The 26,333-nt window shown below is 41.8% G+C and overlaps 1 long non-coding RNA gene across 7 annotated transcripts in view; it reads right to left on the bottom strand.

Moving 5' to 3' along the window:
- Positions 1-26,333, bottom strand: part of LOC137521583 (uncharacterized) — a 296,776-nt gene that overhangs the window by 262,565 nt on the left and 7,878 nt on the right. For 6 of the 7 annotated variants that reach the window (XR_011022156.1, XR_011022153.1, XR_011022157.1 and 3 more), the window contains exon 2: positions 21,074-21,260. This is a non-coding gene — a long non-coding RNA (uncharacterized lncRNA). Of the gene's footprint in view, positions 1-21,073; positions 21,261-24,977; positions 25,147-26,333 lie in introns of those variants that run through there. The other variant, XR_011022155.1, reaches the window with a different exon arrangement.

Genomic DNA, 26,333 nt, shown 5'->3' with positions numbered 1-26,333 from the left:
ATATATTATTCTGTACATTGTTTTCACCAAGGCTTGCTCATTCTTTCTTCCATATAAATGTAACTACAGTAGTTTTCAAGAGATAAAGGGACTTTTATGAGTTTTTATGTAAACAAACAAAATTAAAACATACCGGTAAGTATACTCATTGTACAAAGTCCTTAAGGGCTGGTTCAGACGGACGTTTGTGCAGCGTTTACCGCCAGCATTCGGGGCTTGGCGTTAAACGCTCCCATTCAAGTGAATGGGAGCGTTTGTACCAAGCTTTTACGCGCGTTTACACGAATGCGGCGTTCGGGTCCCGATTTTCTCTGGCGTTCAAGGAGCCCCTGGAAGCTACATGTAGCTTCTAGGGGCGGTTAACCGCGACGGGTAATGTCCCCCTAGGGGAAGAAAAAACGCGACCACATATGAACCCAACGCGAACGCTGCTGAAAGCCTGAATGCATCACCAATGCAACGCCAACGAACGCAACGCCTCCGAACGTCCGTCTGAACCAGCCCTAAATTGCTTTTTCTCAGCCTCCTGCCTTGTTCTAGTATATATATTACATGGTATTGCTAGATGACGCTCATAGGACCAGGGGACCTAGGTGCATTTAAGCCCACCTAAACTAATATCTACTTATGCAGATGCAAGGCCACTAAGGTGGTTAACTTTTATTATTCAGAGAGGGAGGTCTTAAAATCACACCTGTGAACTACAAGGATACAAGGCTGTACCAGTATAGTGCCTGGCTGACTCCTTCCTCCCTCCCAACTCTTGTGCATATCATTAAACATGGATGAGCTGGCTTGAAAACTGTGCAGCTAAAGAAACAAATGTGCAAACTGGTTCCATGAACCACCAATCATCACTCACTGCCTTTGCCACCACCTTCAACCACATTTTAGACTGTAATCCTGGTCAAGACTCTTGACTGCATGCTTGTTGGGCAGTTCAGCCCACCATCTGCCAACTACACAAGTGTTTAAATTGCAGCCGAATAACAGCGTTTGTAACTCTCAACGTTTGACACTGTAGGGTTGCCTGATGGCGAAAAAACATCTAATCTGAGCACAACCACTTTCACATGACTCAATACAGTGGCTGCCTCTTTTTCAGCTATGCCAATTACTGGCAAGTGCCTGATCAGTGTACAGGAGCAGCTGACAGGCAGTGATTTTACCACCTTTAACTTCCTGAGTAAAAGAGACCTAACTGCAGTCTGTTGTTCTTCCTACAGTACAGTCACATCATTACTATTGAATCTGATTGACCTGTTCACCAGCCAAATATGACATGCACATGCTATTTTGCACACAACTTTTTGTCTACACACTGTTGACATTCAATTATCGACTTGAATGCTTTTATAGAATATGTCCTGTTCAACTGTGGGTTTACTTGAATTTAAAACAGGCTAAGTTCACTCTTTGTATGAGTTATCAGTCTGCTCAGGGGCTGGGTTCTGGGGGTTTCAGGGACCTTCCAGGGGAGATAGGAAAAAACACAGAGACACCCCAGGAGCCCCTTATGGTGTAGTAGGTAATGGTATCTTCTTAAATAAGTACAGCAAGTCTGTAAAGTGATACTCGCAAACATGGATTGCACCACTCGCAACCACAGTGTACTGTAATAGCCAGTGGGGAAAACCCATCCTTACTTGGGCTCTTGGGTGCTTCAGCTGGATGGTTTGCGCTCCAAAAAATATTATAGAAAGGTTTAAAGACTTAAAACAGACACCCCCCTCCCCCATCACCAGAATGGGGGGCTGTTGAACTCGTAAAGTAGGGTGAAGGAGGCAACCCAAAAACTTATATAGTAGTGATCAATAAATAATAAAAAGAAATATGGAAATATATGGAGTTAAAGGTTATTTATTGGTCAGACACTAACACTAAAAGATCTTTTAGTGTCTGATCAGTAAATTACCTTTTACCCCTATGCATTTGGCATTACTTGGAGGTAAGCTTTCTTTTTATTATCTATGGATTACTACTGTACAAGATTTGTGGGGTGCCTCCTCCACCCTGCTCGCTCCACCCACTAGGAGACACATTCGCAAGCTGCTAATGGAAAGGATGTGCAGAGTATTCATAAACTACTTCTAAGTATGGTTTAGTCACTAGTCCTGGACGCAACTTCTACTGCTCCAAGGTACTGGAAGTCATTGCAGGGAGGTGGGATGGGCTGTTAAAGACAACTATAAAAGATACTGTACTATAGGGAAACATTTAATATGAACCATAAACATTTTATTTATTTTAGATATACTAACCTCTATTCAATTAACTTTCTCTCCTGAGTTTCCTCATAGGTGATATTTTCACACCTTGTCAATAAAATGTCTTTTATTAACCCACCAGGAAGCCAAAAATTACTCAAAAAGCCCCAGGTAAGTGAAACTCTTTTTTTAGGGCGTCTTCAGTTCCACGTTCAGCCTTATAAACACGTACAAGGCATTTCCCTTGGTAGGGATCGGCATCCGATCCCTTGGGTGATACTGCAGGGCTGAGGCTGTACAGACGCATCACTATCCTATAGGCTAGCGATATGTCATGTTCCTATGTGGGGAGGGGGTTGGTACTGGAGCGGCATAAGAGTGACACCACACGATGGGCGGGTAATTGGGGAGAACAATGCTGGCTGAGAGGGGGCGGTGGCTGCTGTACACCCTCCCGTACACACACTAGATGAAACTCGGCTGAGGTGGCAGATGACCGCCTCTGCTGCAGTCCACCTAGCATGTACAGAGTTTTAGTGTTTACAAAAGGGAGATATACGGTAAGTAACATCCTTTTATGAAGAGTGTGAACTACTGTAAACAGGAAATGACAATATCTCCTGATGAGCTGTTTTTCACTTAAACCCGAGGTGAGAGGGATATGGAGCAGAGGTGGCCAGCAACAGGAGGAGACGTCCCCTGGCTTTTTATCTTGATATGCACATTTTATCTTATGTTTGTGAGTATAATACTTGATCTTATCTAATAAATGATTGCTTTTACACTATTGGAGGCATCTCAGTTTTAGATATACATATACCTGAGTCTGTGCCAGGATACATAGGAAGCTGGAGACTGACAACGAGCTGGAAATAAGGACACGTTTAAGCTAGAGCAGCTGTCTGTGAGGGCAGGCAGCAACTTGAGAGGGTGAGCAGGAAAACGTGTGCTTTATACTGTGGAACCTGGTGTGGTGAGGTTTAACTGCACTATGATTGCTTAAATCCCTTTTTTTGCGATATGGAGAAATGAAGGTTGTTGGAGGAGCATTCAGTCCTGATTCTAAACGCAGTTGCTGTCTGTGAGGCGGGGCAGCCTTGCAGCAAGGTGAGCGTGCTAATCGTTGGTCACTGGGCAGGGTGACAGAGGTGATCCCGTAGTGGTGCCACTGGGTCCCCATAGGGTGGAGGTCCCCCGTGAAGATAACATAGCAGACTATACTATGATTCTTTTGTTCTTTCTGTTATCTATTTCTATTTTGTGTACCTGGACAACCAGTGTGGAATCGGTGTGGTTGTAACTGAGGACAAGTCTTGAAAAATTGTGGAGACATCAGCACTGGCATGTCAGTGAACTATATGGGTAGTGCACTCTAAAGACATTGTGACTTATTGTGGAACGTACATGTAGCGTTGTAAGAGAAGTGCAGCAGGCCTGATTTGTGAGGGAAGTGGGAGAGGATAAGGGGAGCGCAATTGAGAAACCCAAATAGATTATAGGTGCCTGCAGTATAGATTAGTTAGGTAGGTGCCCCGCAGTATAGATTAGATAGGTGCCTGCAGTATAGATTAGATCAGAAGGTGCCAGCAGTATAGATTATAGGTGCCTGCAGTATAGATTAGTTAGGTAGGTACCCCACAGTATAGATTAGATAGGTGCCTGCAGTATAGATTAGTTAGGTAGGTGCCCCGCAGTATAGATTAGATAGGAAGGTGGCTGCTACTATGCCCACTCTCCCCACTGCCGCAGAGGGTGCGGGGCCTCTTCAGGCGTGGGGTCTGAGGCGATTGCCGCACTTGCCACCCCCAAAGGCCGGCTCTGTATGGAGGCTGCCATGTGTATTTCCTTTTAAACAATACTAGTTTCCTGGTAGCACTGCTGATCTATTTGGCTGCAGTAGCGTCCGAATTACATCAGTAACAAGCAATATGGTCAGCAACACCTGATCTGCTGCATGCTTGTTCAGGGTCTATGGCTAAAAGTATCAGATGCAGAGGATCAGCAGGACAGCTAAGCAACTGGTATTGTTTAAAAATAAATAAATATGGCAGCCTCCATATAACTCTCACCTCAGGTTAACTTTAAGCTCTGTTCCCACTTGGTGCCGGACCATGTGCGGCCAGCAGGAGCAAACAGTGTAGTGTCTGCTCTGATGGTCCGCCATGGTCCAGGCTCCCCCCATAGACTATAAGGGGGAACGCATCTGCCTGCCCGGGATTATCGTGGACTGCACTAAAATGCGGTCCGCTTACTGCAATGGATCTCACGGATCCATTGGTGTGTGACAAGTGTGAATGCTTAATATTTGTAAAATATGTCCGTTCTTCACTCTAGTGGGAACACAGCCTGATGCACAGGGTTATCAGCAATAATAAGAAGATCATCTTACCTTACTGTTGCTTTAGAATTATGGTGGCCATACATCAGGTGACTTTGGTGGCCAATCGACCATCCAATTTGATTATTATAATCAAATCAGATGAAAATCGGTGCTGCCAAGTGCATGCCTGATTGATGATGCAACCAATTTAGGGTAAAAATTGGTCACATTAATTTGTCGGACATGCTGCAAGATGTAGGGTTGTCGTGATCAGTTGGGTGCGCAGCAGTAACAGCAAGTGATATTGTGACAAACAATGAGTGTGAAGAAACCCCCAATGTCCCCCATAATGGTCAATGTACCCTCCGGTGCCCAGTGCACTCCACATTACCTGTCTGTGGCTGCTGCTGGCTCTGGGCGCCACATGCTTGCAAGCATCCATGTTACTCCGGCAACCATGTAGGGTGCGTGTATGGACGGAGGAGCCTGGAGGAAGCAGCGGATGTGGACAGGTAACTGGGCAACGGGGGGAACATTGAATATTAGGAGGGACATCGTCAGGCCGGCGATGGGCCACCACAAGGCCGGTTCAGGAGAGATTTCAGTGTGAAATCAATTGGGATTTAGCCTGCAGTATATGGGCAGGCAACAGATCTCTCTCCTCTCAGATTTGATCAGAGAGAGCTCTGTCTCTTGGTCAATCTGCCCATACATTGCCTGATGTATGGGCACCTTCAGTAAGACATATGTTAGAAAAAAACTGAAAATCTCAGTGTGATTAATTACTGAAACCCAAAATGGTATAATTAATATGTTCAGTGTGAATAGACACATTTGAGAAGTGCTAAGAAACTAAACTGTCATTACTCATGGCAGGAAGGTTAGTAAGATTTATAACTGCACAATGAAATTCAGTAAGTGCATTACGATGGAAACGGTGAGAACCCCATTTACAATTATTATTACTATATAAAGAAACAATGACATTGTGCAGCACCCACACATGAAAAGTGCTAGCCGCCTGTTCATATCCACTTAAAGATTTTTATTTTAAACAAGTCCATACATCTTAAATGACATATTACAATGTGGATAAACTCTGCAACCTTTTGTGCTGCCGCTTTTTTTTTCCCCCTTAACTACTGTATTACCAAGTACTACAAGAACACGTTTCATAAAACCTTTATCCAGTTTTATGATGCTTAAATCAAGCCTTTTAATGAAATATACAAATTGCTGCGTACATTGAAACCTACAATCGCAATAATGCTGTAGGAGAAGCTAAAGAATTACCAAAGATACACCCATTTGGTCCAACAATGTAGTTGTCTAGACAACACAGACATGCAGATGAGGAGGATAATCATTATAACAAGTCAGTGTGATTAAATAAGTTCCCTATGTCTGTCTGTTTGTAGTGGGCACTAGGGATGGTCGGAAATGCTGATTTCCTACTCCACGGAAATCCCTATTACCACAAATGCAGATTACTGATTCTGCAGACTTCCATGGAAATTGGAATTTCTGATTCTCCAGTTTCTGCTGAGTTTTTTTTTTTTTTGCCATTTTTGGAAATAAAGTTATGTAATTAAAAAAATGTTTTTGCTGCATGTTCACTAATATGTGGACATCTTTGATACGCTTCTGATTTTTCTAATTAGCCAAGTACTTCAGAGTCAGAAGAATTGGACCATTCATAGGATGCATAATTCTTCTGCAGAAATTGGAATACCACAGAAATTATAGACCAATCATACTACTGAGTTTTAAAGAGTTTTGTGATTGGCCTAAAATTTCCGTGCTATTCCGATTTACCGTGGTTCTCTGATTGGTCCAATACTACTGAGTATTTCCTAGTCTTGTGATTGGCCTAAAATTTCCAATTTAGGAATTACTCAGTAGTATTGGAACAATCAGAGAATGCTGAGGTTTACCACATAAACCAGAACACCACGGAAATTGTAGACTAATCACAAGATTCTGTATAAAACAGTAGTATCCAAGTCTTGCAATTGGTCTAAAATTTCTGTGGTATTCCTATTTTCGCAAAAAAATTCTGCATCCTGTGATTGGGCTAAAATTTCCAAGTTGCTGTAATGCTGCATTTTCCCCGGAATACCGATTTACAAGGCCAAATTCCAATGAATCTTGCAAAAAAGATGATTTCCGATTGGAAACTTGGAAATTAGTATTCCGTGGAAATTTTCTGACCATCCCTACCATCCCATTTCAACCCCAAAAGCTATCTATCTAGTGCCACTATTAGTGGGGTTGCCAATCATAATCCTCTAGTTCTGAGTCACTGTTACTGACATACCTTCTCCACCTAGCCTGCACCATTCATGATGTTTCCATGCAAATGAGGACAATAACAGAAAGTAAACAACTAATAAATATCGGCTAATCTCTTCTTGTAAACCAAGAGAATTGTTTCCAACATATCAGATTCAATCTTTTCTCATGAGTTTTCTTTCTCTTTTTTTTCTATACAACATATTTATATGTTGGCAAATAAAAAAAACACTCAAATAATTTGCATGGATTAAGTAAATGCTAGGGATGGCAATTGATATACAAATAACTCTCAGTTGATGCAATATTATCTAACATTTATGCAAATGTGTGCAACTTGGAAAAGGACCAGTCAAATGCAGCTGCTGGACAAAAGTTTTGTCACCCATTGTTGTGTATTCTCTATATAACAAAAATAACACTTTGTTTTAGCGTTTTCATTCAACTGAATATTTCAAATAGTAAAAAAAATAACTGGTGTAGAAGTTACCGTAGGTTAGGCAACCTTTTAGCTGTAAAAGAGGGTTTTGGCAAAATGTTACCAAGAATGTCTGTCTCTGTCAGTTATCTTGATGCCCCAATGGTTATTTAAGGGCTGGTTCAGACAGACGCTGGCGGAGCGTTTACCGCAAGCGTTCGGAACGTCGTGGTAAACTCTCCCGTTCAAGTGAAGGGGAGCGTTTACACCAAGCTTTTGCGCGCGTTTACATGAACGCGGCGTTCGGGTCCCAATTTTCGTTAGCGTTCGAGCTGTCCCTAGAAGCGACATGTAGATTCCAGGGGGCGGCCAACCGCGGCGGCTAATGTCCCCCTAGGGGAAGAAAAAAATGTGACCACATCGGAACGCGACGCGAAGGCTACTAAAAGCCTGACCGCGCAGCTGCCGCAACGCCACCAAACGCGTCGCCACGCAGACGTCCGTCTGAACTAGCCCTAATACTGCATTAAGGCATTGGTTGTTGTAGCTACTGTTACTACACAAGGTAAATAAATATTTATGGAAACTAGGAAGCAATCAATATCTCTATAACTGTGAAGGTTCTCATTTATCCAGTTCAGGGCCAATCAGGGAATCAGGGAAAAATAACAGCTGCAACCGAACATCATTGTTATGTTCTAGAAATAAATTGTCACTTGCTCATTAAACACATGGTCCGTATGACCATCATTAAATCCATAGGGCCAGAGGATCCCGCCAGGCCTATCCAGCCATTTCTGATAAAGCAGAATCACCAGCTATTTGCCAGCAAGCACTGCAGTCATTGCCTGGAGCATAGCAGAAATATGAAAAAAAATCCAGATTATTGATCTGATCAATCACTCGAATAGGATCTCAATTGAAAACTGCATAATGTAAACCCAGCTTAAAGTGAAACTTACTGTAAGTGAAAATAAACTGATGAGATAAACAATTGTATCTATCCTTCTACACCTAAAAATGACTTTTAGCTACCACACAGTTTTCTGTTATGTTTAAAAACTTAAAAAAGTATTTCATGGGACAACACAGAAAAGATGACACTTTGATACAATGTAAAGTACTACTGCAATGCCCTTCTGTCTGGTCCCTCTATGATCCGAATTGCCCCGCTGCAGTCCATCATGAATGCGGCAGCCAGAATTATTATTTTATTATTATTTAGTATTTATATATCGCCAACATCTTCCGCAGCGCTGTACAGAGTATATCGTCTTGTCACTAACTGTCCCTCAGAGGTGCTCACAATTGAATTCCCTACCATAGTCCTATGTCTATGTATTTATTGTATAGGGCCAATTTAGGGGGGGAGCCAATTAACCTATCCGTATGTTTTTGGGGTGTGGAGGAAACTGGAGTGCCCGGAGGAAACCCACACAGACACAGGGAGAACATACAAACTTCTTGCAGACGTTGATCTGGCTAGGATTCGAACCAGGGACTCAGCTCTGCAAGGCAGGAGCACTAACCACTACGTCACCGCTCTGCCCATCGCTCCACCACGGCAGCTCCCCTCTGTGAATCCCTCCACTTACTTCTTATCCAGTCCAGAATCAGATTTAAGATACTGCGTCTGACCTACAAATCTGTCCACAAAACCTGTCCAACCTACATTCTGATCATACTCAGAGGTAGACACTTAGCCACTCACTCCGCTACTCCAATGAACTTCGCCTGAATGCTCCCCGCATCACCCAGTCCCATGCACGCCTCCAGGACTTCTCAAGAGCTGCTCCAACACTATGGAACTTCCTACCTCCACCCAGTAGGGCAGCCCCCTCCTTCAACATCTTCAAGAAAGCCCTCAAAACTCACCTTTTCACTCTAGCCTACCACCCCTCACTAGTGCTCTAAACCCGCAGCGGAACTCTGGTCCCTACCTTTCGTGTCCCTACCTCTCCCTCTAGATTGTAAGCCTTCGGCAGGGTCCTCCTACTTGTGTCTCCTACCTGTTCACGCACCTCCATTACCGTACACCCATGCTATGGATTTGAGTGAACTCAACTTGCCTAATCTCCATGCTCCCCTCCAGTGACTGACTAAGCATTACCTGGTACTCATACTGTGCTGTGTGATCTGGGCTTTCTTGTATTCCTGTATTGTCATATTGCTGTATGTCACCCCTAAATATTATCTGTAACATTAATTAATGTCCAGTGCTGTGTAATGTGTTAACGCTTTATAAATACAATAAATAAATAATTAATAAAAGTAGCCCGTGTACAGGTTTAGTAACAGTGTACATCATTTACTGCCCCATCAAAACGCAACACGCAGCAATTAATTTCTAAACCGCTGGCATCAAAATGAGTACATCCCCAAGTACAGAATGTCAAAATTCTGCCCAATTAAACATTGCCCCTCCGCGTGGGCATGCTACTCGTTAGTGTTACAAGGTCTCACGTGTAAAAAATATGCTAAGGTAATTTGATGGGACAGCAAAAGGACATTGTTACACAAGCTGTACACTGACTACTTTACATTGCATCAAAGTGTCATATCTTTAGTGCTGTCCCATTAAAAAAACACAATAAAATGTGATAAGTGTGTTAATTGAATGTCTAAATAAAAAATATAGGACTTTTTGCGAACATTTTACCTGACAACATACATGCAAGTAAAGCAGCATCACCAGCTACTTGCCAGCAAGCACTGCAACCATTGCCTGAAGCGTAAAGCTTTGTGATGGCTGGGAATTACAGTGAATTTACAGGAGCCATCTAAGGATAATGATATATTCAATGAGAAAGGAAACTGTACAGGTTCATTTAACAACTAGAGATTGCCCTCTGCTGTTCACAACTGATTTTACAGGTAAAACTACTTGCCAATCCAATTACCGTAATAAAAATCTCATTTAATTTAAAGAAACAGTGCACACAATTATTTGGACGCAGTGGTACATTTTCAACATGCAGGAGGTGGCAGGAGCGACAGAGAACTTACAGCCAGCTAGCACTGTACTGCATCACTTAGTACAACATAAGTTGATCAATCAATTCTTGATAACATTTCCAATGAAATACATTGATTATTAATCCCCAAACAGTTTATGTTATCAGCCCATGCCTGGCAAGCTTTAAGGCCTGTACATGCAAAATGGAACTCAGCCATGGCAGCCGATAACAACTGCCTCTGCTGAGAATCTGGCATGTACGGCAGCTCCAATGCCTCCCGACCGCTCAGACAGCGATTCACCCAATCCGCATTCCAGGGTCTATGGCTAAAAGTATTAGAGGCATAGGGCTGGCAGAACAGCTAGGCAATTTGCATAAATATGGGAGTCTCCATATTCCTCCCACTAGGTGTCCTTTAATTCCCCTTCAGATTTGGTCACCCAAGGCTTGTTGAGAAACCACTGATGAAGTATTTTGAATAACAGAGAAGCATGGTTTCAAAAAAGACACATTGATGGAACAGTCTGTCAGGAATGAGGGCACAAATGTAAATGCAAAATATAGTGTAAAGCAAGTTAACATATGGAATGTATAAGAAAATGTGTTTAGTGAGCAATTAGCCTTCTAGAAAGAATTGTATAGCTGTCTTATGTCCCTCCAGTTCTGTAACAGAAAGACGCTCCACTAACTTTTCCCCAGAGGTAATGAGTAAAATCTATGATGGAGGTAGCAGTTGGGACCAGGGGCGTAACTAGAAATCACTGGGCCCCCCTGCAAAAGTTTGGGTGGGGCCCCTTCCCCCCACACAATGAATAGAGACTGTCTACAAATCATTGTCTACAAAACTTTGTATGATTGATTATCAGTGGCTGAGCAGATGCAGTCATTAAAACAACTGTCCAGAGAGCAAAAAGCTTTTTCTCTCCTTGCCCTTAGTTGTCAGTCTCTCAGTACAGGGCCCCCTACGGCTTCTGGGCCCCCCTGCAACTGCATCCCTTGCAGGGTCTATTGTTACGCCCCTGGTTGGGACAGTAAACATTACACAGACCAGGAAATGCACCTTGGAATGTAATCCAGTGTGCATATAGTAAGAGCTCAAGTATGACATGTAGACTCACTAACACACATAGCCAGTAGTAGTTCTTGCCTTGTGAGGTCCATGGCAGAAATAGTGAGACATCTGTCCATTACTGATGGTACACAGAAAAAGAAGTCTAACTGGACAGTCCATTGCTGGCAGAGAAACATTCCGAAATTAAAGATGAACTCAACTGTACAATAATAATAATGATAACAATATTTTGGTCACATCTGGAGCTTGGAGGACAAAATAGGCCATGGTTTAAACCGTCATATTTCAGTTTTGGAGGGGGTGGGAAACTCCTTGACAAAGTCTATCGGTGTTTGGAACTCTAAACACTCTGTAGTAGGCAGCTGTTCTAAAACCTTCTAAGGTTGGTTGAATGCAACTTTATTGTGAACACATTCGCAGCAGGCTGTGACAGAGCTGATGTCATCTTACATTCACAGTGTGCTGCCAATAAGATGGGGCCATTAATATGATATTTAGGCTGACAGTTGCACTGGTACACCTGTGGAAGCTGTCCTCTGAAAAGTTTGGGGCCTCAGCTCCAGGAGGCAGCCTCCAAGTAATGGTAACCACACACACAGGGTGCCACCCAATGTGGCAAACAGATTCACCCTCCTCTGATCTGAATCCTATCAGAGATGTATTGAATCCTTCTACACACTTGACCAAGATTTTCAATATTTTTCACCATAAAATGTAAATTGGAGTATTGAACTGCAGCGTTGCACTGTTTAATGCTACAGGCTGTCATTCTCCTGTGGCTCCCAAGATGCTCCCAATAGATCAAGGTTTGCCATCAAATCTGATCAATGCCTTCCATTGATTTCCTGCAAAATGTATCAAAATCATGATCTATGCAACATGTTATGCTATAGATTCCTGATTGAATCTGCAAGGAATCACCAAGGAAAATCTATGTGTTTGGTCTGCTTAAAGTGAACCCGAGCTGAAGCTTGGACCCTCCATACTGGTCCCGTGCAGCTCCTCTTCTTGATTCATGGACACGTAGTAGAAGCAAAAGCCTGTTCGCGCATGTACAGAAGCACATAGCCATCAGGTCCGGCTTACTGCGCATGCGTGGGTGCTCCCGCACATCTACTGTGCATCCATGAATCAGGAAGAGGTGCTGCGGGGCCCCAATATGATTAGCAAGAATGCCTTGTCAGGGGCCACGCTCAGCGATGGGGGACATCAGACCAGCGAGGTAAGCTTCAATAGGATCCTGAGGCTTCCCTCTCTTTAGGTAAGTATCCAGTTCTGTACCCGAGCTTTGGATCGGGTACACTTTAACCACTTAAGTCTATCTGGACGGATATATCCGTCTAGATAGCCTGCGCTGCTGCTCAGCCCTGGTGCGCTCGATCGCGAGTTACCGCCGCCCCGTTAGCCCAGTGATCAATGAATGGGAACACAGTTCCCATTCATTGAACTAAGCCCCTGTATGAAAGACTGACGCCGTCAACAAGGTGGTTCCGTCTTTCACAAAACCCCTTCTGTCCCGGCCACGCATCACTTCCGCTTTGCGGAGAAATTTCCGCATGCAGGAGTGAGCTGCGAGGGCATCTTGTGGCCAAATAGTAAAATTACATCTGGAAATAAAAATTTCCAGATAATTACTATTTTTACTTTTAAAATTGACCCCTTACCTCCCTTACCCACACTCCCCGATAGGTACACATAATTTTTAAAAAAATAAAAAATAAAAAAAATATACAATTAAAAAAATTACATAAATAGTTACCTTAGGGGCTGAACTTTTTTTAATATGTATATAGTAAAGTATATTTTATTACTGTTATTTTTTAAATTATAGGCTTGTAATAAGTGATGGACACAAAACTGAAAAAATAAAATATCGGCGCCATACATTGTGATAGGGACATAATTTGAAGAAAATAATGTAATAAAAAAAGTGCTTCATTTTTACAATAATTATGTATAAATGATTTAGTCAGCGTTTGCCCATTGTAAAATCTTTTAAATCCATGATTTACATTCTGACATTTATTACATGGTGACATTTTTACTGTTGGCAGGTGATGTAGCTGCTGCATGTTTTTTTGGCAGTTGGAAACTATTTCCCACAATGCAGCACGGTTCACAGACAGGAAACAGCCAAGAGTACATACTCAGAATTTCTTTGTGGGAGGGGTTTCACCACAATATCAGCCATACAGAGCCCGCTGATGATCCGTTTGTGAAAAGGAATAGATTTCTCATGTAAAAGGGGGTATCAGCTACTGATTGGGATAAAGTTCAATTCTTGTTCGGAGTTTCTCTTTAAATGGTGTAATAATCGGGACAAATGGGAAAATGAAGTACATGGGTTTTAATTATGGTAGCATGTATTATTTTAAAACTATGATGGATGAAAACTGAGAAATAATGATTTTGTTTCCATTTTTTCTTAATCTTTCTGTTAAAATGGATTTATAATAAAATAATTGTTAGCAAAATGTACCACCCAAAGAAAGCCTAAATGGTGGCAGAAAAAACAAGATATAGATAATTTCATTATGATAAATAGTGATAAAGTTATTGGCAAATGAATGGGAGGTGAAAGTTGCTCGGATGCATACGGTGAAAAGACACTGAAGGCTAAAGTGGTTAAGTGTACATCTAAGGCTAACCTATCCAGCAATGTATGCTATTCTTAGGCATTTTTATCTGTGTGAGATCCAACAGAATGTCCCATTAGTTTAGAGACCCTAAAATGAGACTGTCCTGACACTAGCTTAGAAGCAACAGAATGCACCATTAACTTAGAGACCCCAGAATGAGTCTGTCCTTGATACTAGCTCAAAAGCAACAGAATACACTATTAGCTAAGAGGCCCTAAAATGGGTCTTACAAATATGATTCTGGCAAATACAAATGCTGGAGACTCTTAAAGAGACACTGAAGCGGAAAAAAAATGATGATATAATGATTTGTATGTGTAGTACAGCTAAGAAATAAAACATTAGGAGCAGAGACATAAATCTAATATTGTTTCCAGTACAGAAAGAGTTGTTATCTCTATGCAAAAACACCATTGAGCTCCACGCAGAGAGTAGTGGTGTCTGAAGTTTGTTATCTCAACTGTCAGTCACTGTATTTTCTTTTTCTCTCCAGAGGACAGGTCAATAGTTCACAAGACAGCTCTGTAAAAACATTTAGAATGCTGAGTAGTGTGTAAACTGCAAATATTAGAGAATGATGTAATGTTATAAAAAACACTATATACCTGAAAATAAAAATATGAGAAGATTTTCTTTGTTACTAATCAAGTAATTATCCGTACTACACAACCAATTCATTATATCATAATTTTTTTCCGCTTCAGTATCTCTTTAATGCTGTCTGCTATGAAGATGAACACGAGCCTACTGCAGTCTGAAGCCTCGTACACACATACACGAGGGAGGTCACCTGGCAGAGATCGGAAGGTGATCCCTCGGTGTAAAAGAAATTAGCTTTTGCTGTTTTTTTTTTAAATCATTTATGAATTTACACAAATCCACACCTGTGCATTCCTACGAGCTGAGCACAGAACATACAAAACGTACCTAGCACAGATTCCCTCCAGAACATCCTGTATTCACACTCCCAATACTCCTATGCAGAAACAAAACATTTCTGGTAAATAGGCTGTGAGGCCTGCCCAGTCCTAATTTCTTGGAAATGGGGGAGAAATATAGCTTTTAACTTGATCCTGTTGTATGATCCTGAGGTGAATTTCACTCACGCTCCAGGTACATTATTGTGCCGAGTCTACACAGACATGTTGCTATGCGGGAAAGGAGGGGGGGGAGCCAACAGAGCAACATGCAGAGCATCGAGGGATGCTGTACAGACACTAGATTCTCACCAGAGGTGCATGTTATTGACCGTCTCAGCAGAGTTTTATTTAGTGTGTGTACACAGCTTAAGTCACAGTATCTGATAAATCACCTAACAGAGAGATATACTTATTATTATCATTTTATTTTTTATTTACATAGCGCCAAAATCTTCCGTAGTGCAGTACAGAGTACAAAACAAATAATGGGGAGCACAGACAGTGGCGTAGCCATTGGTGATGCAGAGGTTGCGATCACATCCGGGCCCTCCCTCAAACACAGTATTAGCTTTTTATTGGTCCTGTGCTAGTAATAATCACCTCTATAGAAGGTTTGAATAATAGTAATCATTAACAAACTGTTCCCCATCCCCATCTTGCACCTGGTGGTTGTCTTTGGCAGGTTTTGGTGCGTTGTATCAGTTGCTATGTATAGAGTGCTTGGAGTGGGGGTGGGGTCCAATGTAAAACTTGCACTAGGGCCCAAAGCTCCTTAGCTACGCCACTGAGCATAGACCTCTAAGCATAGACACATGAGAAGTTGCAAACGCTGTTTAATCAGGACATCCAGCAATACAATTGGATGTGTCTGCAGATGATTGGGTCAGATTTATGGTTGTGGTTGGGTTTCACGGACATATAAAAGGAATGACTAAAAGATCATAGCTGACTGCAGAGTCACATGGCACAAATTATGAACAAAACAGTCTACAAATTTAAAATTCCCAAAGTACAGTGTATTTGCTCTGAAAGCTGCCACTGAATTTTACTGAATAGCTGCTATAATTAGATATTAGAATGTATTCAGTAATCACGTCTCACCTCTTTCTGGTTCTACAATGTAAGCAGTTCAGTGTAAGCAAGCTGCTGGCTGGATACTAATTGCAGCAAACAAGGAAATTTAAACAAAAGTAAAAGTTATCACCTCTTCGGATGCGGCCATAAGCTTATGCTAGGTACACACAAGATTTTCTGGCAGATTTACTGTCAGATCGATTATTTCCAACATGTCCGATGTGATCGATTTTCCACAGAAGTCAAAGGACCTGTTGGAAATTGATTTGACCGTGAATCTGATGGAAATTGCATAACTGTTTGAATGCTGTTCTGCTACAATTTTTTTGTGGTAGCAGATTTTATGCTGTAAATAATCTTTTAGAACAAAAAGAAAATGCTGAGTTTCAGACTACTTTGAACTACATCAAACTTTATCCCAATCATGGTTAGTGCATAGTACCTAGTACATGGTTAGTACATAGTACAGTATATGGTATGTTACATAAAATGTTTCAAAACATATACAATGCTGTTAATATTAAAAACGTCCCTGGGTCCCTTTAGAAAGGAACTGGAACTAAGGATTGAACTTGATCCCAATCAGTAGCCGATATCGCCTTTCCTACAAGAAACCTTTACCTTTTCTCAAACGGATTGTCACGGGGCTCTGTATGGCTGATATTGTGGTGAAACCCCTCCCACGGTGTGACGTCAGCACCTAGGTACTGACATCACACTGTGGGAGCCTTGTTGCGTTGTGGTAAATGACAGCTGTTTCCAACTGCCAAAAAAGCAGCATCTCCTTCCACAGACATCACCTGCCAGCAGTAAAGATGTCACCACCAGTGATAAATTTCACACTGTAAGGAAGAGGAAAGATTTTACAATGGCCACTGACAATCATTTATAAAAACATTATTGTAAAAATTAAGCACTTTTTTTCTTACGTTATTTTCACTACAGTTCCTCTTGCATGACTTTATCAGCAGCAATTAGGGCTCTCTTCCACAGACAGTTGAACTGTGTGCTCAGCAAGCAGTTACCAGGCAGCAGTGAGCAGTTACCAGGCAGCAAGTGAGAGTTTAAAGGGGAACTTCAGCCTAAACAAACATACTGCCATTAAGTTACATTAGTTATGTTAATTAAAATAGATAGGTAAGGTAATATAATCTCTTACCCACCCTGTTTTAAAAAAATGGGCAAATGTTTGTGATTTCATGGGGGCAGCCATCTTTTTCATGGGGGCAGCCATCTTTTTGGTTGAAAGGAGGTGACGGGAGCATGTCTTGTGTCCTGATCACCCCTCCCAACTGTGCGTGCTAGGCTTCAAATCTCGAACTCAAAATTTGAAAAAAATGTTTTTGCACCAAAACAGCAGTACGAGAACAACAACATCAGATATGCCATCATGCTTTGCACAGCATGAGGGGAAAAATGCCTGGGTAGTTTTTTTCTGTGCAGCCAAAATGAGGCTTGGGTAAGAAAAACAAAGTTCTGTGAAACTGTTAGGGTCCTTTCACACCAGAGGACTTTTTCGGCGTTTTAACGCCACAGCCGAAATTGGCGTTTTCTAAGGTAAAGTGAAAGTCCATAGACTTTCATTTTACCTTTCACATCTAACTCGGCGTTTTGGAGCGTTGCGTTTTAACGCTCCCAGGAGCTTTTTCAGGGCTGTTTACAGCCGAAGTTGGCTGTTGGCGTTTTAATGATAGTCAATGGAAAACGCCAACTTCAGCGTTTTCAAAGCATTTTCAAAGCGTTTTACAGCTGACTTGTTCACTTATTTTTATTAAAAAAAAAAAGGACGTTTTCATATGAGCTGTAAAACGCTTTCAAAACGCTTTGAAAATGCTATGTATTGGCGTTAAGCAAAAGGCTGACTTTCAGCCTTTTCTACCGCAGCCTCTAGTGTGAAAGAGCCCTTAAAGAAACACCAAGCCTTTTCAGTGCTGCTGAGTAGATTTTTAGTCTGGAGGTTCACTTTAAGAGCCTTTTCACTGCCTATCAACTGCTCATGGAAAGGGGGCCTTAGTAGTTTAACTAAAAAAGACAACCTCACAGTTGTATTAGAAAATAAGAAAACTGACAGGTTACAAACACTTGGATCAGGACTCATGAAGGCAATATTATTCAAACGAATAGTGCTTCATATTTTAAGCCCACTCAAGTTAACTGCGTGATCCTCTTTTCCCTACGTGGCAGTATGGCCATTGCTGGTTGCTATCCAGGAAGGAAATGAATGTTATTCTGAGACAGCTGCAGGGATTCTCTGGGAGGAAAGGGAAAAGCTCAGCTGGGAGACTAGTGGGTGCTTATCAGAGACACAAAGACAACCAGCTGCTGTGTAACCAAGGGTATCTCTGTTTGTACAGTGGAGTCACAAGAAGTCATATTGCTCTAGTGTACTGAGGGAAAATAGCACAACAAGCTCCCAGCCATACACTCTTGTTGCATGCAAGAAAATATAGTGTAGCAAGATTACTTGATGTATTAAGTAAAGCAGGCATGTTGGACTGGCATTTTAGTTTGTGCTGCACTCCACCCTCCGACACTTTCCATGCAGCCCTCCCTGCAAGTTCAAGAATGAAATTGTACGCGTCCTCTGATTGTTCTCACGCTCACATTTATTACATCTAAAGCTTGGCACACACTTTCAATTATGATTGGCCAATCACTGACCAATGTTACCCCCTCCGTGTTGTATGAGGGCCAACAGATATTAAATACTATGAACAGATTGTGTAGGTAAACTCTCATACTACATGGAGGTGGTAAAATTGGTCATTGATTGGCCAATCAAAATTGAAGGTGCGTACCAGGCTTTAGGCTTTGTGTCAATCACATACTTGCAACTAGCATACAGATTGTGCAGTCATTACCCTTGATTTACATAGTCGTTCTGGACTCATACGATTAAAGCCAAAGGATTAGCATAAGAGGCAAAGATTTCCTCCTCTTGCTTTACTGCTCCACAATTTCACCTAATGGTTGAAATCAAGAGAACAAATATACTTATTTCTAAGCTTCACTCTGATTATGCCAATATTAACAATGGCATTAAACCATGACAATGCAAACACTGAAAACTGTGCAATCACATGAACTAGTTATTTAGCATTACATATTATTATTTAGTATTATGCATATTCTGGCATATAAGACTACTTTTTAACCCTTGAAGATCTTCTGAAAAGTCAGGATATGTCCTATCCTAACTCCATGCTCCATGCTCCCATCCAGTGACTGACTAAACATTACCTTGTACTCATACTGTGCTGTGTGATCTGGTTTTCTTGTATTCCTGTATTGTCATATTGCTGTTTGTCACCCCTAAATATTGTCTGTAACCTAAATTAATGTCCAGCGCTGCGTAATATGTTGGCGCTTTATAAATACAACAAATAAATAAATAAATAAAAAATCCTGTTACCGACTCTCAGATCTCGCTGCTGAGGACTGTAGTGAAGAGGCGCAGATGCACATAGCCACTTAGGGAGAGTTGACCAATCCAACTAGTCAATCGCCTATATACTGTTATATACTGGGTACCACATACAGTACAGCACCAGTATCTGTTCATACATAGCACTAGTATATGATGTTTGTTTTTTTATATGGTGTGCATTGGAAGAGGGGTAGTCTTATACAGTCAGTATATCCCAAACTCTACATTTTAAGTGGAAAACTTGGGGGGTCGTCTTATACGCCGGAATATATGGTATTTATATAGTGCCAGTATATTACGCAGCACTTCAGAGTCTTATCAATAAGGCCTCTTTTCCACGGGCAGTTGATAGCCAGTGAAATGCCTCCTAAACTCTCACAACTGCTCACTGCTGCCTGGTAACTGATTGCTGCTGCCTGGTAACTGTTTGCTGAGCACACCGTTAACTGTCCGTTGAAAAGAGGCCTAACTGTTCCTCAGAGGGGCTCACATTCTAATCCCTACCATAGTCATATGTCCATCGTAATGTAGGGCAAATTTAGGGGGAATCCAATACACTGTTTTATGTGTTTTTGGATGTGGGAGGAAAACAAAGTGCCCATATTCAAAACAAACCTAAGGGTTTTTCAAACATACAGTAAATCGCAGGGCCGCTATACTGAAAGTCATTGCTTTGTTGTATGAATTCAATTCATACTGGAGGCTTGTCCTGAAAATGGCTTTTATCTTATTACTAGATAGCCCCTTTCCAATGTGGTGGCAGCATTGGTGATATACTGCAAGGGTGGGGCTGCCTTTCTTTATAGCTATTGCTAATGAAGATCTAACAATGCCCACACACTACAAATGGCTTGTACACAGGTAGCCATATCATGTCACCTACATGATGTAAATACATCAATCATGACAGAGCAGGAAATACTCCACCATGTCATAATATGCATATGACTCCCAACTTTCTGAGACTAAAAAGAGGGTCACTGTTTAGCAAACATATTTGAGCAAAAGACAAATCCTCATCACACCAACAGTCACACTTAACATCTCCACCCACCCATGCCAAGAAGCATGCCTCAGCAAAAGCTTTATATTAATTTGTCAAATCACACTAATCATTTCTTTAATCACTATTCTTCCTTTATATTAGTAGCTCAGCTCAAGATAGGCCCGGAAATAATTTAAGGATAGGATAGTATTTAGCACAATGTAACCCCTTTTTAGTAGAAAAACATTTTTACAGATGTCTACCTCAAGCCAACAAAATTCACCTATACAGCTGTAAATGGAGACAGCCAGTGGTCACTGAGGTCCCTAACATCAACCTATTTTCGTTCCAAGGGTTTTTTTTTTTTTTTTTTTTTTTTCGTTCCAAGGGAACATCAACCTATTTTCAATTGCATGATTGCACAATACAGAAAATGAAAGACCATGTTAAGCCTTGTGCTCGATCCCTATCTAGCCACTTTTGACAACGGAGACCAGAGTTTGAATCCTGGCTAGACCTAGGACCTAACCAGTAAGGAGTCCCCTTGGAAAGACTCGCCTACACTCCATGATGGCCTATTAAGCATCCCCTCTGCATCTGCTACTCCACGCCTGATAGCAGAAAAGTGCTATACACATTTGCTTGCTCACAACATTTTTCCGTTTGCAGTAAAACAAACCAAAATTTTCAGCCTGGTGATATTTTGCACACAATTTGTTTGTTCACATTTGAATATATTATATTAGTGTCAATGATACTCACATTTTAAAGCATATGAGTGCAATGTTTCAGTTTTCTCCAAGCTTATCATGCTGATATATCAGGCTTGCAGATGTATTTGTCTCCCAACTTGTACCATCCCTGTCAGCCAAGCAGGTGGACATGCTGATGGTTTTGGCTTGCCAACGGAGAAGTTTACAGCAGAGGTGTAGTGCATTAGGTGGCAATGCTGAAGAAAGAAAGAACACAATGAAAGTTGAGTAAGTATCAGTAAGGGTCCGTTCACATCTAAAACCGCAAAACGCCGGTGGTAATTGCAGGAGTGATTTTCCCGCGATTAACGTGGAAAAATCACTGGATACTGCGGCGGTTTTGGAGCAATCGCGATTATTGGTGCTATGCATGCTAATCGCAAATGCTCATCGTGAATCGCCGGCAAACCGCTGCATGTGACACGTTTGTGGTTAATGCTAACCGCAAACACGGCAGTGAGAACACTGCCATGTGTTACATGTTGTAGCGGTTTTTAAAAAAACGCTAGTGGTTTGCCTTGAGCGCGATTCTTGCTCAAGTGAGAACGGGCCCTGAGGCCTCCTTTCCATGGACTGTTGAACTGTTTGCTCAGCAGGCAGTTACCAGGCAGCAACAAGCAGTTACTAGACAGCAGTGAGCAGTTGTGAGAGTCTGAGAGGCATTTCACTGCCTATCAACAGTCTGTGGAAAAGAAGCCTTAAGGCCCATACACACGTCGGATTTTTGCGAACGACCCGTCGTTTGAACGTTCCATCGTTCGCACGTCAAATCCGGCGTGTGTACAGACTATCGTTCGGGTGATAAGACTGGTTTTCAGCGATCCGCCCAAGGCGTGTCCCGAAAAAAATGATGATATTATGATTTGTATGTGTAGCACAGCTAAGAAATAAAACATTAAGATCAGATACATCAGTGTAATTGTTTCCAGTACAGGTAGAGTTGAGAAACTCCAGTTGTTATCTCTATGCAAACAAGCCATTAAGCTCTCCGACTCTGCCGGGCGGATTGCTCAAACCCACCCTTATCAAGCGAACGACAGTCTGTACACACGCCCGATTTAGCGGGCGAACGATGGGACGTTCAAACGACCCGTCGTTCGCGGAAATCCGACGTGTGTATGGGCCTAAAGTTAGTCGTGGAGAGGGCTGTTATCTGACTTTTATTATCTCAACTGTTCCTGGACTATTTACTTTTCCTCTGCTAGAGGAGAGGTCATTACTTCACAGACTGCTCTGAAAGACTCATTTTGAATGCTGAGTGTTGTGTAATCTGCACATATTATAGAATGATGCAATGTTAGAAAAAACACTATATACCTGAAAATAAAAGTATGAGAATATTTTCTTTGCTGCTAATCTTCTAGTAATTATTCATAGTACACAACCAATTCACTATATCATATTTTTTTTTCCGCTTCAGTGTCTCTTTAAGCATGTAAGCTTAAAGGATACATGAGGTGACATGTGACATGAGATAGACATGTGTATGTACAAGCACAAAAATAACTATGCTGTGTTCCTATTTTTCCTCTTTCTGCCTGGAAGATTTAAAATCAGGTATCCAAGTGACAGTTTCTGTCCAGGTCGGATTATAGCATAAAGCTCACTAATAAGGTATTATAGCCAAAAAAAACACTTTCCTGACAAAGAATAGTTTATCTGAGCAGGAAAGAGATAAAAAGGTTCAACAGTTCACAGATTTTAGTTCTGGCTTACTTCAATGCATGTTTCATTGAGAAAAGACAATGAAACAGTAAAAAACTTAAAAAGTAGATTTACAAATAAAATAAAACGGTGGATTATCTAAAAAAAAATGGAGAGGAGGAGGATAGATACACCTCATGTTTCCTTTAAGATTAAGCAGGATAACTTCCAGACATATTATCAATTGAAAGGGTAATCAGGCACAGTGGCATATTTCCATAGTGCGTGGGTGGTAGGACTGGTTGATAACTGATGACCCCATGGTACAGTACTGCATTTAAGGTGCGTACACACACACACTATCAAATCCAACGATGGGCCCGCCGGACCCTCCCGCTGGGCGGTCTTTAGCTGACAGTATGCGCGCGTGTACGCACTGTCGGTGGACTGATAAGGCTGTTTCTGAACGATCCGCTCAGCGGATTCTTGATTAGTTTCGTACTGAAGTCTGATAAAGATCAAGTGGTAGACCAATTACTACCATCTTATTCCCCATTTGGGGAGAGATTGATCCCAAATAAGATCAGGCCAATATTGACTAATGGCTAAATGTAGTTTTTTTTCACATGGAGAGCTGTATTGCCACACAGTTCCACTGCCGATCTGCCAGGGAGAAAGAGCTGTGTAGTTGAATGGCAGTGTCTGTAACTAGTGTGTTAGACAGTGTGTACCACAGTGCAGTTAGTGTGCATCTGTAAACCGCTGTATGTAACGTTTACTTGGCACAAAGCACCCACTCAGATATTTGTACATGGGTCCACCTCCATCCCACTGTCCATGCCATTCAGCTGTCGGTAAACACCTGGTATATTCACAGGACCAAAACACTTGGGCACCTGGACACTACTCGGGACCCTCACTCCACATGAAACACCAAAAGGGCAATGCAGATGAACCCCAGTGCTCCCACCACCAGAGGAATCACCTACAGCTGCCATATAATCAAAATGCAAACCACAAGAAGCCAAAGCTCATTCCAAGACAGCAGCTTGCCATTTAGGCCTCCTTTCCGTGGACCGTTGATAGGCAGCGCAAAGCCTCTCAAACTCTCACAACTGCTCACTGCTGTCTAGTAACTGCTTGTTGCTGCCTGATAACTGCTTGCGGAGCACACAGTTCAACAGTCCGTGGAAAAGAGGCCTTAAATTGGTCCACAGACAGTCTGTCAGCCAATAAAACTATGCAAATACATGCACCTGTGTCTGCACTACCAAATCTAGCAAGAGGAACAGGAATAGATGACTGGCACTGGATGAAGAGCTGTCAACTGCATGTGTGAAAAGAAGTCAGTACAGAAACGAATACAGGGCTTGTATAAAAAGCAGTCCAATAATGCTAGTGTAGATCTGTTGTCCCTAAAGCAGAGTTCTTCATAATGTGATTTGCTGCATTTCCCTTGCATACTGAAAAAAGGACTCGTTGTAAATATAGGTGATGTATGCAGCGGTGTCACCAGCTCCCACTAGTGGTCAGTTTGAGCACTCATCTTCATTTCAACTGTGTACATACAATGCATTCAGTACACAATCTGCAAAACGGCTTCTGTATCTTATGCTGTGTACACACGTTGAGATTTCCCGCTCGATTTGCGGGATCGAACGGATCGATTAGATTATTTCAAACATGCTCGATTGGATTTTGATCGTTTTTTTCATGTTAAGTATGCAAAATCAACAGCAGGAACGATCGAAATTCAATCGAGCATGTGTGAAATAATCGAATCGATCCGCGAATCGAGCGGGAAATCTCAACGTGTGTACCCAACATTATACTCAAAGGTGAAGAAGGAGAAGGAACATGAAGCACAGCAATAGCCCTGCAAAACACCTTGCAGCAAACCAGCAATTAGTAACACTCAGACACCGATCAAAGAGAACATACAAGCAAATATAACTATGTGCAGACCAGGACTGTGGCGTCGGAGTCTGAACAATATTGGGTACCTGGAGTCTGAGTCTGATAATTTTTTTCCAAATCCACAGCCCTGGTAAGTATTACACTAAGGAGTCGGAGCCATTTTGGATACCTAGAGTCGGAGTTGGAGGTTTCATAAACTGAGGAGTCGGAGTTGGATGATTTTTGTACCGACTCCAGAGCCCTGGTGCAGACATAGATATTTTGCTCAAATTTAAGTGATTTATGCTGTATTATTCAGTTCTCACTCAAAGCAGTGAAGTGTAGCGCAGATATTTTTTCTGTAATATAAATACCTATGAGCTCAGATGTAACAAAAAGGCCACTTCCCACTCTGCACCTCCTACAACTCCAGACCACGCAGGATCGCCAACGATCCCACACAACGATCAACAATCCCATGCACCAAGGCCACCACTTCTTTAGTCAGCACCCACCTCCTCTCCCGTTAGGTTGATTTTCTTTCTTATGCTGTAACCAACAAATCATATTTTCAACAAATGTGTTCAATAAAGTTAGGAAAAATATTTTTTTTACAATTAAAAAAAAGAGGGTCCCAATAATAGTTTCCCCCCCCCCAAGTTTTCCAGTTTTAACCCCTACCTAGCCTATTAACCCCTGCCATATCTGTATCCATTTATACACATTTAATGACTGCCACCTGTAGCAATCGGATGCAATAACTAGGATGACAGTTGGGGGCTCCAATGCTCTATAGATGCATTGCGCTGCTATTGCCTAGCAATGCATCTGTACAGCACTGGGGCCCCAAACTGTCACCCTAGTGAATGGATCAGTTCACTACAGATGTGCAGGCTGGAGATAACAGTCCATCACATGCCCAGCTAGTAATAAAATATGGCATATGTGGTATAGTTTTATAATATTTTTATGTGGTATCATTTTATAATATTGTTATGTGTTTTATAACTGTGGGACTTGTCATGTGAAAATAAGAAAGGGTGAAAAATAGAAAAAAAATTGTATTTTCCATTCATTCTCCACAAAAGGGATACCAGAGAGAAGCTCCTCCTACCTAAAAGGGACAGGAAGCACAGAAACATTTAAAGGGACTCTGAGCACCTCTTATGGGCATGCCTTTAAGACAGACAACTTCCAACAAAGTCGTGCTATGACCCCTCTGGAGGAGCCTCTTGCAATGGCCATGCGTGTCACTTCCTCGTCCTGCTTCATTCAGTGATGCACTTCTTTAACTGAGAAGACAGGGGTGACCTGGAAGTTATAACATAGACAAGCCAAGATGGCAGCAGCAATTTTTTTTTTTTTTTTTTAAAGACTCTTTATTTTTCAAATATATAAAGCAAGGAAATTGTACAAACATTCCAGGAGTAAAATATGCATAATAACAAAAAGTGGACATTACATCAGGAGTGTCAGCAAATATCCAGTACATAATGTAGACCAAGGAATAATGCAAGTATAGTGGTCAGCCAGTGACTCCGTATATAGTGCGTACATATAGAATATAGTATATTCTTGGGGTGATGCGAAGGGGCCCCCCCCAAAGGGGGTGAGAGGAAGATATTTATATAAGACTAGGTCGTCGCGGACCTCCGTTCCCACAAGCACAGAAAAAAGGATGAGAGAAAATTGTGGATAAACCATGGTCCCCAGAGCCCAAAGGGGGTCAT

This window comes from Hyperolius riggenbachi, chromosome 1 (genome assembly GCF_040937935.1).
Source record: "Hyperolius riggenbachi isolate aHypRig1 chromosome 1, aHypRig1.pri, whole genome shotgun sequence".
Taxonomy (NCBI): Eukaryota; Metazoa; Chordata; class Amphibia; order Anura; family Hyperoliidae; genus Hyperolius; species Hyperolius riggenbachi.
The sequence above is the reverse complement of the archived record's forward strand: the minus strand, read 5'-3'. Positions and strand labels throughout refer to the sequence as shown.